We start from the raw sequence: 16929 nt of genomic DNA, 5'->3' as shown, positions 1-16929 counted from the left end.
ACAGTGCTCAGCTTTGACTGATGGTAGTGCTGGGATTGAACCTGGGACCTTGGAGCCCAGGCATGAGAGTCTGTTTGTATAACCATTATGCTTTCTCCCACAGCCCCAGTCTTCATTTCTTTTGCTTGCCTTCTTTCTTAACTGTCTTTGGGCCCCAAGAATAGGCATATTATTAAATTTTTTTAGATAACTCTTTTAGATAATTCTTTTCAATGGGTTATTGTAGAGTAATATTTAATTAAAATTTTAAATAGTATTTCAAAATGTCAGGCAGTTTGTCAGAGTAAGCAGTGATCACAAAAATCACTTAAAATCTTAAAGGAATTCATTAGGAAGAAGGCATGAGAGTTCTAAAACTAGTTCTAAATATTATATTTCTAACAACCACAAAGGAAGTTAAAGCAACATGAGACTAAAGGGACAGAAATGGGAAGTTGCAGGATTATGTGCTTCGGCAACCACATGTGGTGAACTATAAGGAAATACCTCTTCTGTTCTGCTATAATTTATATGTGGGTGAGTTAAGGGAAAAAGGAAATTGTAAGCAGGCAGTTTGATGTCTAAAATAAAGGAAGTAGGATTTGCAATTAGTATACTTTGAGTCCATTCTTAGCCATTTGTTTAAATATATGACCTTGATTAAAATATATATATATAGGACCTTGATTAAGTTATTTGACCTCTCTGAGCCTCTGTTTTCATCTGTAAAAGTTAGTATAAGTGGCATAAGGAATTTTGTGAGAATTGAATTATCTATATGTACCATTTACATTGTGACTGGCACATAGATTTGGCTTAAGAAGTCCTTAGAAGTGGTCTTTTTTTTTAAGTGAGGATGGTAGGCAGGGAGGTAACATAATGGTTTATGCTTCCTGAGGCTCTGAGGTCCCAGGTTCAAGCCTGCCCCTCCCCGCCACATATGCCAGAGCTGAGCAGTGCTCTGGCAAAACTAAACTAAACTAATAATAAATAAAAGTGACAGTGACCAAGGAGGTGTCTAGGTGTATAGAGCTGAGAACTTGCATGCATAAGGTCTGAAATTTGACATCTTATCACTAGACATGCTCTGCTTCTCTCCCTCTTCCTCTCTTTCTCTAGTTAATAAAATTTAAAAACTATTTACTTTTTCATCCTTTTCATTTCAGATATATATATCTGTATCCATCTTCCTACTACCTACCTACCTGTTCTGCCATCTGTGGTAACTTGCAGCATTGTGTTGTTCACATGTGGTGCTGAGATTCTAACGTAGGGTCTTTCACATAAAACTATCTCCCAGCCTCTAAAAAAAATTAAAACAAGTAACAAATAAAACATGAGAAATAGAATTTCTGGTTATGAAAGAAGAAAATTAAGTCAATATGACTTGGGTCAGTCATACCAGGTAGGTACACTGTTGTTTGTACAGGAAAAATTTGCAAGTAAGATATTTTGTCTAATTTATGAGCTATTAGCCAGCAAGTAAAAAATAGTTGGGTTGAAACATTTGCCATCTGTTTTCCTGTCTGTGATGATAGTTTCATCTTTCCCCAAATCTCAGGTATAGGAAGTAAAGGAGTATTGAAAGAAACTCTGACACTGTGGTTCATGACACTTGGTATTTTATAGGAATTTGTTTTCTGCTTGGCCTCTGTAAAGCAGAAGCTGACCCTAATGTGATTTAACTTGTGCTATATCAACTCTTCTTGGTAAGCACTAATCTCAGTTTGAGCTTGGTAGCAATTGAGAACGTTAGAGAATCAGCTCTTCAGTGCATTGGGTGCTGAGCTTAAACCTAAACTGTACACATGACAGACAAGCACACTATCCAGGTGAACACTATCCAGCTGACCTAGAGATGTACCTTATAGTCATGATTTGGGAAGACAGATGAGAATAGAACTATCGGGGGGCGGGGAGTGAATTCAAGTGAATTTCCCAGGATTATACAGTGAAGTGATCACCTAATAACACCTAACAGTGAAGTGGTCACCTCACACCTAAAAAGAATCTGATTCTTTTTGTTTTGATCTGTCAGTTCTATTTTTAAAAACAAATGAAATTAGAAAAGTAGACCCAGTTCAGTTCTGATTCTCTTATCTATCTCATGTTCATGCAACAAACAGCTGGTTAAAACAATTTTTCCCCTGTTCTTTATGCCTGTGTATTTCAGTGGGAGTTGCCCTATTGAGAGTAGAATTTGGCTGCAGGGGCCAAATGTGGGTTGAGCAATGTCTTTGTGTGCAAGTACAAAGTGCTTTATACACTGACAGATGGCCACCCCCTCACATCACCACTGGTGTTGCAACCTGTTGCACTAAGAAAGGGTATGTTATAATATCTTAACTCTCCATTTTTGCTTTTGGATTATGTTTATAATGTTTTTTGATTTACATCTAGATATATGCTTATTAATTAATGGAGAAAGTTTGATTACATTTATCTGAAAAAGAACTATAATCCAGTGAGAGCTTCACTCTCTTAGTAAAACTCTTAAAGTGGGCCAACAAAATAGCTTACTTGGATAGTTCACTGCTTCATCATGTATGTGACCCAGGTTTGAGCCCAGGTGCCATCTCACTAGAGGAAGCTTCTATATGACCAAGATAGAGAGATACAGATATAAATATTTGAAAAGTTACCTGAGAGGTGAAACCCTGCTGATGATCAAAATAATAATAATAGTAATAATTTAAAAACCTTAAAATATTGTTAGGGCTGGCTTTATATGTAGATACTTATGTTCTGACAAGATTTTTTAAATTGAATTGAATTGAATTTTTATAGGGACTTAATATTGATTTAAAAAATTTGTAGGATAGGGAGTCGGGCAGTAGCGCAGCGGATTAAGTGCATGTGGCGCAAAGCGCAAGGACCAGCATAAGGATCCTGGTTCAAGCCCCCGGCTCCCCACCTGCAGGGGAGTCACTTCACAGGCAGTGAAGCAGGTCTGCAGGTGTCTTTCTCTCCCCCCTCTGTCTTCCCCTCCTCTCTCCATTTCTCTCTGTCCTATGATGACAATGACGACAACAACAATAATAACTACAACAACAATAAAAAAAAAAACAAGGACAACAAAAGGAAAAATAAATTTTAAAAAAACCTGGTTGCTTTTACAGCCTATTTTGAACTAGTTACTCTTTTGCATTTTTAGTTATGGGAATTTGCCCCAGGACTAAGGGAACAGTTTTATTCATGAAATCAGTTTATTTTTATTTTATTTTTACTTATGTTTGTTTGTTTGTTTTACCAGTGCACTGTTCAGCTCTGACTTCTGGTGGTGCAGGGGATTGAACCTGGGACTTTGGAGTCTCAGACATGAGAGCCTGTTTGCATAACCATTATGCTGTCTACCTGCTGCCCATGAAGTCAGATTATATTGAAATAAATGTTAATTGGGTCCATACTCCCAGAGGGTTGAAGAAAGCTATCGGGGGAGGAGATGGGATATGGAGTTCTGGTGGTGGGAATTGTGTGGAGTTGTACCCCTTTTATGCTATGGTTTAGTCAATGTTTCCTATAAATAAATAACTAAATAAATAAATAAAATGTTAAATAGAAATAGCACAAAATCTCCAAGCTTCACATTCATAAGGTACTCCAAAAATTATCTAATATAATTGCTTATGTAAACTTTTTCCTGTAATCCTGGAAATCAAGAAAACTTAGTTGATTACTAGTAGCAACTAACAATAGAGGAAATCTTTGTCTTTTCACTCACTAATAAAAACATTGGAGTTGAGGCTGGAGACAATTTAGTGAGCAGAGTGCGTACCTTACTCCTATGAGGCCCTGGGTTTGATTCCCAGAGTCATATAAGAGCACCAAAGCAACATCAAACATCATGGATGGTGGGACAGTGCTTTGGTGTCTCTCCGTCTCTCTTATATGTCATTATGTCTGTCTCTTTCCAGGTATATAGAAAAGTAATTGAGCGCAGGAAAGCTGCTACATTGTATTGAGTACTGTAAAAGGTCCTTGATTCATTTCTTTGTTAAACACCACATTAAAATAGCAAGCTGCACTTGCTGTATCCAAAAGCATTATCTGTGTGTTCAAGAAAACTTACAGTTTTGTGAAAAGATAGAAATGCAATCAGATTATGATTATTCATAAAATAAACTTTTTTTTCATCTGAGCACTGTTCAAGCTATAGTGTTTATGGTGGTAACAGGAATTGAACCTAGGACTCCCAAGCTTCAGAAAAGTCTACTGTATAGAACATGCCATCTCCCTGGTATGTTTCTTTTTTCAACCTTAATGGAAAAATCTCTTCACTCATGTAATTTTATCAGAAAGAAAAATGGAGTCATCTCCCCCCCCCCATTTTCCATACATACAATTAGGAGATTCAGGAGGCCTTGAGAGGAAGTTGAAATTAAATTGAAATGTGATGGTCGAGTAGAAATTTATATGAGAGAACAAGACATCTTTAATAGATTGCAGACAATCTATTAAAGATGTCTGAATGCAAAGTGTATATATTAGTGGTGTACAATTATGCTAAGTGAAATAGGTGTTGAAAGACATCTACCAGGTGGGCTAATCATATGTAAAATAGAGATAACTAAAACATGAATTTTTTTAAAAAGTAACTAAACTGTCCCCTAGACTTTGTTAAACTAGAATGTTTATCAGAGGGAAAGCAGTGAGCATGAGGACAATGGTGGTAGGTATAGTGAACTGCATACACATGTTTAGGTGTGAAACTATATCCCTGAAATCTTGTAATTTCGCAAACCAAGGTTAAATCACTGACAATAAAAAAAAAATTCAGAGTTGGAAATCATAAGAGGTCAGATTTTTATCTGTTTACTGTTGTTTCTCTAATACCTAGAACAAATCAGACACACAAAGTAGATTCAGTAATACTTGGTGAATGAACAGAACAAACTAATGAAGAATAGGGCCAAACCATGAAAGGTCTGATATGCCATGCAAATTAGCTTATTCATTGAAGAATTTTAAGTAGGGAGTGTATCAGATTCACTTTTTAGAAAAAACGAAGGGTCAGATGTGGGTTGAGTAAGCCGAGGCAAAGGAAAATAGTGAGAGGGCCATTGTAACTAATACAAACAAGAGAAGTTAAAGTCTAAGTAAAGTGTTGGAGGGAACCTATGTTAGACATATTTGTAAGATAATACCCTTGGGGCTAGGGAGATAGCATAATGGTTATGCAAACAGACTCATGCCTGAGGCTACAAGGTTTAGTCCCCAGCACCACCATAAACCAAAGTTGAGCAGTCCTGTGTAGGGGGTAATATCCATAGAACTAGAGTGCTAATTGTATGTATGGAAAATGGGGGGGGGGCAGAGAGATGACTCCATATTTCTTTCTGACAAAGTTGCATGAGTGAAGAGACTTTTCCATTAAGCTTGAAAAAAGAAACATACCTGGGAGATGGCATGTAGTATGCAGTAGACTTTTCTGAAGCTTAGAGGTCCTAGGTTCAATCCCTATTACCACCTTAAACACTATAGCTGAACAGTGCTCTGATCAAAACAATATGTAGATATAGATATAAATAGATTCATATATTCAGTCTTAAGTGAGATGATGATTGTCGTTAAAATGCTAGGTTTCACACGTGTTCATTTAGAAATGATTGTGAGACATTTAAAGTCATCTAGTAGACAGTTTCATATATATTATGTGTCAAACTCAAATATTTTTGGACCCAGGCAGTGGCGCATCTGGTTAAGCGTATACACTACAGTGCACAAGGACCCAGATTCAAGCTCCTGGTCCCCACTTGCAGGGGGTAAGCTTCACAGGTGGTAAAACAGTGCTGCTGGTGTCTCTCTGTCTCTTTCCCTCTCTATCTCCTTCTTCCCTCTCAATTCCTCTCTGTCTTTGTCCAATAATAAATTAAAATTTGAAAAAAAATTTTTTTAATTTTTAATTTCTTTTTTGGGGAATTAATGTTTTACATTCAACAGTAAGTACAATAGTTTGCACATGCATAACATTTCTCAGTTTTCCATATAACAATACAACCCCCACTAGGTCCTCTGGCATCCTTCCTTAGACCTGTATTCTCCCCCCTCCACTCATCCCAGAGTCTTTTACTTTGGTGCAATATGCCAATTCCAGTTCAGGTTCTACTTGTGTTTTCTCTTCTGATCTTGTTTTTCAACTTCTACCTGAGAGTGAGACCATCCCATATTCATCCTTCTGTTTATGACTTATTTCACTTAATATGGATTTTTCAAGGTCCATCCAAGATCGGCTGAAAATGGTGGAGTCACCATTTTTAATAGCTGAGTAGTATTCCATCGTGTATATAGACCACAACTTGCTGAGCCACTCATCTGTTGTTGGACACCTGGGTTGCTTCCAGGTTTGGGCTATTACAAATTGTGCTGCCAAGAACATATGTGTTCACAGATCTTTTTGGATGGGTGTGATGAGTTCCTTAGGCTCTATCCCCAGGAGAGGAATTACAGGATCATAGACTAGGTCCATAGAACCTTTTGAGAGTTCTCCAGACTGTTCTCCACAGAGGCTGGGCCAATTGACATTCCCACCAGCAGTGTAGGAGGGTTCCTTTGACCCCACATCCTCTCCAGCATTTGCTGCTGTTACCTTTTCTGATGTATGACATTCTCACAGGAGTGAAGTGGTATCTCATTGTCTTTTTTTGTTGTTGTTGTTCTGTGACTTTGTTTTTTATTTTTTTATTTAAGAAAGTAGACATTAACAAAATTATAGGATGGGGGGGTACAACTCCACACAATTCGAGCCACCCAATCTCCATAGCCCATCCCCTCCCCTGATAGCTTTCCCATTCTCTATCCCTCTGGGAGCATGGACCCAGGGTCATTGTGGGTTGCAGAAGGTGAAAGGTTTGGCTTCTGTAATTGCTTCCCCACTGAACATGGGCATTGACTGGTCAACCCATACTCCCAGTCTGCCTCTCTCTTTCCCTAGTAGGGTGAGTCTCTGGGGAAGCAGAGATCCAGGACACATTGGTAGGGTCTTCAGTCCAGGGAAGCCTGGCCGGCATCCGGATGGCATCTGGAACCTGGTGGCTGAAAAGAGAGTTAACATACAAAGCCAAACAAATTGTTGAAGAATCATGGACCCAAAGGTTGGAATAGTGGAGATGAAGTGTTGGGGGGTACTCACTGCAAACTCTAGTGTACTACTGCTTTCAGGTATATATTTGCCCTGGTTTATGGATACGTGTGAACATATGCTCTGTCTCCTGGAACCTAGTCTATATCTAGGTTTTGGGACTTTGTTAGGAAGTGAACCACCTGGGATGCAATTAGAGAATACTATGAAAGGAAAGGTCTCACCCGAGTAATGAAGCTGAAGGGTTGTTGTTCCACACCTGAAGTCTCTGGACACAGTCTGAAGTGAAGCATGCTGGGGTGGCACTCGTTGTGTTAATTAGGTTGAGATCAGCGGATGCAATATTATTTGATAAGAATTGGGAGAAGCATACGGGAAATTGGGCCCTATCCTAGGGTCCCAGGACTGGGGGAAGTTTAGGCTCTATAATGGAAATGTGAGATTTCTGCTGTCTTAGGGTTCAAGAAGATAATGGATAGTTACTGTTATCATGAAATTTTTTTTTCTTTTTTTTAAATTTTTTAAAATATTTATTCCCTTTTGTTGCCCTTGTTTTTTTATTGTTGTAGTTATTATTGTTGTTGTCGTTGTTGGATAGGACAGAGAGAAATGAAGAGAGGAGGTGAAGACAGAGGGGGGGAGAGAAAGATAGACACCTGCAGACCTGCTTCACCGCCTGTGAAGCGACTCCCCTGCAGGTGGGGAGCCGGGGTTCGAACCGGGATCCTTATGCCGGTTCTTGTGCTTAACCCGCTGCGCTACAGCCCGACTCCCCATGAAATTGTTTTTTTATGGAAGAATGATAGAGATAGAAATAGAGAGACAGGGAGTCGGGCGGTAGCACAGTGGTTAAGCGCAGGTAGTGCAAAGCACAAGGATCCTGGTTCAAGCCCCCGACTCCCCACCTACAGAGGAGTCGCTTCATAAGCGGTGAAGCAGATCTGTAGGTGTCTATCTTTCTCTCCCCCTCTGTTTCCCCCTCCTCTCTCCATTTCTTTCTGTCCTGTCCAACAACAAAGACATCAATAACAACAACAATAATAACCACAATAATAAAGAAAGAAAGAAAGAAAGAAAGAAAGAAAGAAAGAAAGAAAGAAAGAAAGAAAGAAATAGAGACAGATATCAGAGCACTGCTGAGCTCTGGCTTATGGTGGCACCAAGCACTGAACCTCAGGCATGAACGTCTTTTGCATAGCCTTTATGCTATCTCCCCAGCCCAAGAAATCTTCTAGACTAGAATATTCATCTGTCATATTTTAGAAAATCAAAACAAAATCATATAAATGTAATTAAATCCTGGGGATTCAACCTAGGACCTTTTGCATACAAGTTCCATGCATTGTTTATCTCATTATCCCACCTTTAATCTTACTTTAAAATAACTTTTTTCTATACTCTAATTATCATTCTTATAATTTCACCAATCTCTAATTTTTTAAATCTTTTTTATTGCACTTAAATATTTTTTCATAAAGGTAAAAATTTTAAAAGGTAACCATCTCTGTTAAGAGCAGGTAATTTATTTCAGCCTGTCTGGGTTCATTTGTTTCAATAAATATTTCAGTGCCTAATGGTTTGTAGCTTAAAAGGTATTTTAAGCACACTACACAAAGTATAATGTGAAGTTCATGGTTAAACATGTTAGAGTAAAATTTGAATGTTAACAAATGGTCAGACAGGCTTAGAAAAGTCACTGGGTGCATTAAGGTTTAAGTATAAGTAATATGTTTTACAGGTTATAAAGCTCTCTGTTTTTCAGTTCATTTCTAATTTAAATCCTCCAGTTAAGCCCATTTGTATGCTTTGCTAGTTTTCTAATTATTAACTAGATACCAGCTATAGTCGAAAGAAAGAAAATGAAAGACACCTATTCACCCTAGTTGTTAGTGGGAAGCTAACTTTGTGAGCATTAACATAAAAAATGCCATTTTACGTTGATAAAGTTAATCGTTTTATTTAAAACATGTTGCAGACTCTTACTTGTTTCATTTTATTTTTTATTTTATTCATTTATTTATTTTCATATTAGAGAATTGCATGTCGACAGGGGTTTGAATCCACACCAGAGTTCTGAATCTTCACTCTCCCCACTGCAATCTACCACAGTTTCCCTAAAGTTGTAGACATGAGCCAACTATCTTCTCTACAACTATCTGTCTACATTTATACATAGTTGCCCCTTCTTTTTCTGATTCAATCCTGTCTTCCCCTCTAAGCCACTCATAACATCTTAGCTACCTCCATATGTCCTTCTGTCTCTCTGGGTGCTAATGGAGCTGGAGTGCAGAGTCCTCTTATCTTCATCCTATCACTTCTCCCCTGCTGGGAGTATGGATCAAGGTTGTTTATGGGGAGCGGGAGGTAGGAGTTCTGGCTTCTGTAGCTGCTTCTACACTGAACATGGATGTTGACAGGTCGATCCATACCCCCAGCCTATTTCTGTCTTTCCGTAGTAGATCATAAGTCTGGAGATGAGAAGGTCCAGGACACATTAGGGAGGTTGTCTGCCCAGAGAAGTTGGGGTAGAGTCCTGGTAGCATCTGTAACTTGGTGTCTGGAAGGTGGCATGAACTAAGTTGAGACAAGATGGTTAATGAACAGGAACCAAAAAGTAGGATCAGAGCAGATGAGATTAGGGATTTTTGGATAGAAGAAAGCTAGGAGAACTATTTTAGGTGTGTTCCTGGGGGTATCTTGTTTCATTTTATAAACTACTTTTAGGGCAGTTTGGATTTTAAAAATGTTTTCTCCCTTTCTTCCTTCCTTCCTTCCTTCCTTCCTTCCTTCCTTCCTTCCTTCCTTCCTTCCTTCCTTCCTTCCTGAACTATTGCTAAGGCCTTGCTCCTGCATGTTTTCACTACTCCTGTAGAGTCTTTTTTTTTAAAGATATAGATGAGAAAAACACACACACAGAGAGAGGTGAGATTCCACAATATTGCATGAAGCTTATTCCCATACAGATGTTCCTTATGGTGACCAAGGGATTGAACCCGGGTCCCTGAACCTGGCAAAGTGTGTATGTACTCTACTGGGTGAGCTATCTCCTTATCCTTAAAATAAATATTTTAAAGTTAAAATTTTATTAGTGGTAGTATTTGAAAGATAATTTATTTTGCTTCTGAGAAGCTTTCCCAAACCTAGTTATAGCTATGTTTGTAGTACAAACAGTAAAGTTCATAGAAGGCATTATTTGAAACCATGGTATTTAGTTATTCATGGTATTTAGCAAATGATGTCCAGGATACTTTTAATACATGTGATAAGGAATAAAATATAAATTAAAAAGTGGGTCTTATTTCAGAGTGATCTAGTGAGAAAGTACACACACACACACAAACACTTGCACATGTGTATTGACCTGTATCATAAAATAAAAATGTGAAGATGTAAAGAGAGAAAATGGGAGCTGTCACTTACAACTGGAAAAATCAGATGCCTTCACTGAAGAGAAATAGCTTTTGCTTGACATCTGAAGAAGACAGAATCTAGACATGCAGAAGTGTGTAAGGTGGCAAAGTATGTTATAGAACCAGGAAAAGCGAGATTTATACGAACTTAATTATTATTAGCATACATATATATGTATATATGTGTTTGAGGGAGCTTGTCAGAAGAAGTAAAATAAATTATCTTTTAAATGTTATCACTAATAAAATATCTCAGAGATATGTTTATGGTGGGTGTGAGGTAGAAAAAGAGTGAAAGCAGAAGTAGTAAATCTGGCAAGTGCTGCTGGGGTCTTTGCCAATCTCTTCTGGCCTTTGGGGACCCAATGCACGGTGGAGGAGGACTTAACTTGGTGGTAGGAGTGGTATGCAGGCACCTATCAGAGAAAGAGGAGCAGTTGTACTCATGTGGCAACAACTATCCTATAAATCATTATTTCCCTAGTTAAACAATTAAAAAAATCCTACTGGAACCAGATCATAGAAATCTTTTTTTTTTTTATTCACAAGACACTTTTTATATTTATTTATTCCCTTTTGTTGCCCTTGCTTTTTATTGTTGTAGTTATTATTGATGTCATTGTTGTTGGATAGGACAGAGAAAAATGGAGAGAGGAGGGGAAGACAGAGAGGGGAAGAGAAAGATAGACACCTGCAGACCTGCTTCACTGCTTGTGAAGCAACTCTGCTGTAGATGGGGAGCCAGGAGCTCAATACAAGACACTTTTTAAGCAGAGTAAATAAACAGCTATGTGTGTGTTCTGGCTGTAATACGATTGAGTGGGTAAAAGTAGGAAAAGATTAGAAACTAGTCAGGGCCAATATTGGGTAATAGGGAGGTGATATGGCCATTAGTAGTACTATTTCTCTGCATAATTCTATAGAAAGCTTGTGATGTTCACATTAGTACACATACACAAATCTAGAAACAGGTTGTATTTCTTAGTTGAATTTAAAGTATTACTTCGTCCGAGGGTTCCTTCTCAGCCCCATATCTTCTCCCTTTGTTTATCATATTGCCTTTGTTGCAGGTGGCAGGAATTGAATCTGCTATTCCTATGGGATTTTTATTCCCCCATAAGTTTTACTGCTGAGTGTCAAGCAGTGTCCCCATAGCTATTTTATTCAATCTTGCTATAAATATATCCAAAAACGTTTTACCTTTTGAAACATTTTTTTGTTTTTTTTAAATGTTTTATTTATTTATGCCTTTTATTGCCCTTGTTGTTTTATTGTTGTAGTTATTATTGTTGTTATTGATGTTGTTGGATAGGACATAGAGAAATGGAGAGAGGGGGAGAGAGAGATAGACACCTGCAGACCTGCTTCACCACCTGTGAAGTGACTCCCCTGCAGGTGGGGAGCCGGGGGCTCAAACCAGGATCCTTATGGTGGTCCTTGCACTTTGTGCCATGTGTGCTTAACCCGCTGTGCTACCGCCTGGCTCCCAAAGAGTTTTAAAAATTATATTATTCCTTATAGAGAGGCCTGTGAGGGTGGTAAATACACATGCACACACACACACACACACACACACACACACACACACACTAGCTATAGGGAAATCAAAAGCTTATAAATTAACAGACTTTTCCCCAAAAAAGTTTTAAATATGAACTTACCTCTTATTTTTCCAATTAACTATGCTATTATGTGCCCTCCTTTCTAGACAATTCTTTCTTTAACAGTTAATAACTAATTTTCCAATAATTCCAGGAGTCGATTCTGAACAGTTAAATAATATGCTGTTTCTCATCCTTATATAGAATTGCTGGGTTGAGGTCTACCCTGACAGTCTGACAGATAAACTGTCAGAAACTGCTATAATGATACTTCTACTGATCCAAATCCTTGAAGAGACAGCAACAATTCTTTGAGGGAAGATGAGCCTATTTCCTTGGAGCAAGGATATTTTAAGTTGGGGCTCCAAAGTTACAGATTTCAGCAGTCAGCTTCTTCAGTTTACTTGTGCTCTCATATCCCACCATGAAAAGCCGGCTCTAATAGTACTGGTTGAGGAACTTTTCTAGTAGAATCTCACCTAACAAACCTCATACCTTTCTCCTTGACCCATGCAAAATACCATTTAAAAATATATTAGTGATTTAATACTGATTGGCAAGATTGTAGGATAAGAGGTGTGCAATTCCATGTAATTTCCATCACCAGAGTTCTGTATCCCACCCCTCCATAGGAAAGTTCCCTATTCTTTATCCCTCTAGGAGTATGGACCAGAGATCTTTATGGGGTCTGGCTTCTATAATTGCTTCTCCACTGGACATGGATTGATGGACAGGTTGATCTATACCCCCAGCCTGTTTCTATCACAAAAGACTTTGTTATACCAGTGTTATCTGTGCACTCTATAGTTATGGAACAAAGGAACCCAACTTAATTCTTGTCCCACCCAGTGTGTGAGAAGGATCTGCTTCAATGTTATTTTCTGTCCTTGGCATCTGGTAAAATCACAATTTTTTTAGTTCTTTTTTTATTAAATCTTTTATTTGTTTACTGAATAGAGACAGAAAAATCAAGAGGGAGAGAAAAAGAGAGACATCTGCAGCATTGCTTCACCATTCAAGAAGTTTTCATCCTTGTGTGGGGAGGTGGCTGGGGACTTGAATACAGGTCTTTGAGCTTAGTGTTTGTTGTGGGTACTCAACAGAGGTGTGCTACTGCCAGGCCCCTGCAGATAGCCCTTTGTAAAGGAGGAGATCATAAACATTCTCTTTTATTTACTCGTTATTAATATTTTACTGCCTCCAGGGTTATTGCTGGGGCTCAGTTTGAGCACTACAAATTCACTGCTCCCATTGGCCATTTTTTCCCCTCCTGTTTTATTTAATAGGATAGAGAGAAATTGAGAGGGAGGTGAGAGATAGAGAGGGAGAGGGAAAGATAGATGCTTTACCACTTGTGAAGCATCCCTGCTGCAGGTAGGGAGCGGGGGCTGGAACCCGGGTCCTTGCTCTGGTCTTTGTACTTAGTACTGTGTGTGCTTAACCAGGAGCACCATAAACAATCTCTAATTGAACATCTCTTAGGACATTTTACTGCAATATATTATAAACACAAATGGTAAGGCATGAAGGTTGGTGGAGTGGTGCTGTGGTTTCTTTCCATCATTCTCTGAATCTGAAAAAAAAAAAATTAGAGGAGTGAAAAAAGCCTGGAAATTGTAGAATTGAGCACATGAGATGTCCTGACACTGAAAAGAAGGAAGGAGAGAAAGAAAGAAGTTGTTATGATCATGTTGATAGCACATAACTTGTAATATTATGTAGTGAGAAGGGCACATTGCTTTGTGATAATTTTCCCCCAAAATTTATGATCTCAGTCAATCATGACTGTCTAATACCCAAATTGAGTAACATTTTATAAAGTATATAATCAGTACTCTTTTGAAATGTTAAGATCATAAATGATATGAAGGAATGAGAAACAGTCAGGTTGGAGAAGATTTGTACGAAGACTTGAATAAATTAAGGTATCATCTTGGATTGGATCCTGGAACAATCTAGAAAGGGGACATTAAAATCGTAAAAATTGGGAAAATGTTGTAAATGCTATAATTCAGTTAATAATGGTATAGCAATGCTAACTTTCTGTTTAATGAATATAGCTTTTTTTTTTTTCCAACTGTCACCATGGACCTTGTACATGCAATTCTACCACCCCTGGGTTGACTTTTACTTTTCCTTCATTTTATTTCACAGAGAGAAATAAACATACAGGTAGGGAAAGATACCATAACATTGCTCCACCATCTGTGCCATGGTTCTGTCATGTGGTGCCGGAGCTTAAAACAGGGACCTCTTGGGAGTACAGCGGTAGCGCAGCAGGTTAAGCGCACATGGCACAAGGCCCGAGGACTGATGTAAGGATCCTGGTTTGAGGCCCTGGCTCCCCACCTGTAGGGGAGTTGCTTCACAGGCGGTGAAGCAGGTCTGCAGGTGTCTGTCTTTCTCTCTCCCTCTCTTGTCTTCCCCTCCTCCATTTCTCTCTGTCCTATCCAGCAACGACGACATCAGTAACAACAACAATAATAACTACAACAATAAAACAACAAAGGCAACAAAAGGGAATAAATAAATTAATTAAATTAAATAAACAGGGACCTCTCAGAGAGACAAGTGAACACTCTACCCAGTAAGCTACCTCCTGACCCCTATATGGTTACACAAGAATATTAACATTGGGGGGAAGTTAAGTGAATGGCACACAGGAAGTCTTTGTATTGTCTTTACAAATTTTCTTTAAATTGAATATTATTTCAAAATAAAAAGTAGACAAGGGGCCAGGTGGTGGCGCATCTGGTTAAGTTCACACATTACAGTATGCAAGGACCCTGCAGGGGGAAAGCTCCAAAAGTGGTGAAGCAGGGTTGCGGGTGTCTGTCTCTTTCCCTCTCTACCTCCCCCTCCCTTCTCAATTTCTCTCTGTCTATCCAGTAATAAATAAATAAATAATTATTAAAAAGTCACAATGCAGTTACTTTAAAAAAGTAGTTGTATTAATTGAAGCAGTCAAGGGAGTTGTTGATAGTAATGCTGTCTTAAAATGATGGCAAAGTTTCTAGTGATAATTCATAGTCTTGTGTTCAGAAGAGGAATTCAAACCAGGAAATAAACTTTGCAAGCTATCATGAAAATCAGTCATTGGGAGTCGGGCTGTATCTCAGCGGGTTAAGTGCAGGTGTCACAAAGCACAAGGACTGGCATAAGGATCCCGGTTCGAGCCCTGGCTCCCCACCTGCAGGGGAGTCGCTTCACAGGTGGTGAAGCAGGTCTGCAGGTGTCTATCTTTCTCTCCCCCTCTCTGTCTTCTCCTCCTCTCTCCATTTCTCTCTGTCCTATCCAACAACGACGACATCAATAACTACAACAATAAAACAACAAGGGCAACAAAAGGGAATAAATAAATAAATATAAAATAAAAAAAAATTTTAAAAATTAAAAAAAAAGAAAAGAAAACCAGTCATTATAGAAGCAATGACATTGTAAGTAGATTATACAATCAAATTCATAACCTGCTTTAAAGTTTATATTTTTTCTAATGTGTTGGAAGAGTTTCAGAAGCTTATGTTAGTAGACTTAGTCTGAAATAAAAGGATTCTTGTTCCCACAGAGAAGGCTTTGTCTCCCCTGTGTCCTTTGCAAGAAAATTAAATCAGCATGACTCCATCTTAGATTTTTTTTTTTTTAAGCAAGAAATATATTTCCTAGCAGGCAGAGCAAACTATGGGACTATTTATCTTTTTTCCTTGAGTTTGGTGTCTATTCAAGGTACCTAATTTTATCAATCCCAGAGAGAGATTTGGACTTGGTTTTTATATAGTCTTTAGGCGATTAAATGTTTTAAAATCTCATTTACATAGGATATATTAAAGTAACTGACAGTTGAGTTAGGAAAACAGAAATTAATATAAAATACTTTAATTATATGGTGAAGGATGGAATAGACTTTTAGTAGTGAACATAATATAGTTTACACAGATTTATGTGCACCTGAAACCTGTATAAAACTGTATAGTGTTATAGACCAATGTTAGTTCACTCTTTTTTAAAAAAATGTATTTATAAAAAGGAAACATTGACTAAACCATAGGATAAAAGAGGTACAACAACTTCACACAATTCCCACCACCAGAACTCTGTATCCCATCCCCTCCCCTGATAGCTTTCCTATTCTTTTTTTCCCCCTTTTTGTTGCCCTTGTTGTTTTTCATTGTTGTTGTAGTTATTTTTTGTTGTTGTTGTTGATGTCGTTGTTGTTAGATAGGACAGAGAGAAATTGAAAGAGGAGGGGAAGACAAAGAAGGGGAGAGAAAGATAGACACCTATAGACCTGCTTCACCGCTTGTGAAGCAACTCCCCTGAAGGTGGGGAGCCGGGGGCTGGATTCGGGATCCTTACACTGGTCCTTGTGCTTTGTACCACCTGCGCTTAACCCGCTGCACTACTGCCTGACTCCCAGCTTTCCTATTCTTTAACCCTCTGGAAGTATGGACCCAAGGTCATTGTGGGATATGGAAGGTTGAAGGTCTGGCTTCTGTAATTGCTTCCCCGCTGAACATGGGCATTGACAGGCCGATCCATACTCCCAGCCTGTCTCTCTCTTTTCCTAGTGGGGAAGGGCTCCAGGGAAGTGGAGCTCCAGGACACATTGGTGGGGTTGTCTGTCCAGGGAAGTCTGGTTGGCATCATGCTGGCATCTGGAACCTGGTGTTTGAAAAGAGAGTTAACATACAAAGCCAAACAAATTGTTGAACAGTCAAGAACCTAAAGGCTGGAACAGTGCAGATGAAGAGTTGGGGGGGGGGGGCGGTCTCCGTTTTGTAAATAGCTAGTAGGCATATTTTAGTTATATTCCAAAGGGCCTGTGGCTATACTAGTGGGGGTTTTTGTTTGTTTGTTTGTTTGC

The 16929-nt window shown here is 38.6% G+C and overlaps 1 protein-coding gene across 1 annotated transcript in view; it reads left to right on the top strand.

The window, feature by feature from the left end:
- MEGF9 (multiple EGF like domains 9) overlaps positions 1 to 16929 on the top strand; it is a 130487-nt gene that overhangs the window by 68325 nt on the left and 45233 nt on the right. The gene's annotated exons all lie outside the window — the stretch shown is intronic.

The sequence above is a fragment of the Erinaceus europaeus genome, chromosome 10 (assembly GCF_950295315.1).
Source record: "Erinaceus europaeus chromosome 10, mEriEur2.1, whole genome shotgun sequence".
In the NCBI taxonomy this organism is placed as follows: domain Eukaryota; kingdom Metazoa; phylum Chordata; class Mammalia; order Eulipotyphla; family Erinaceidae; genus Erinaceus; species Erinaceus europaeus.
This window is presented reverse-complemented; position numbering and strand designations above follow the sequence as displayed.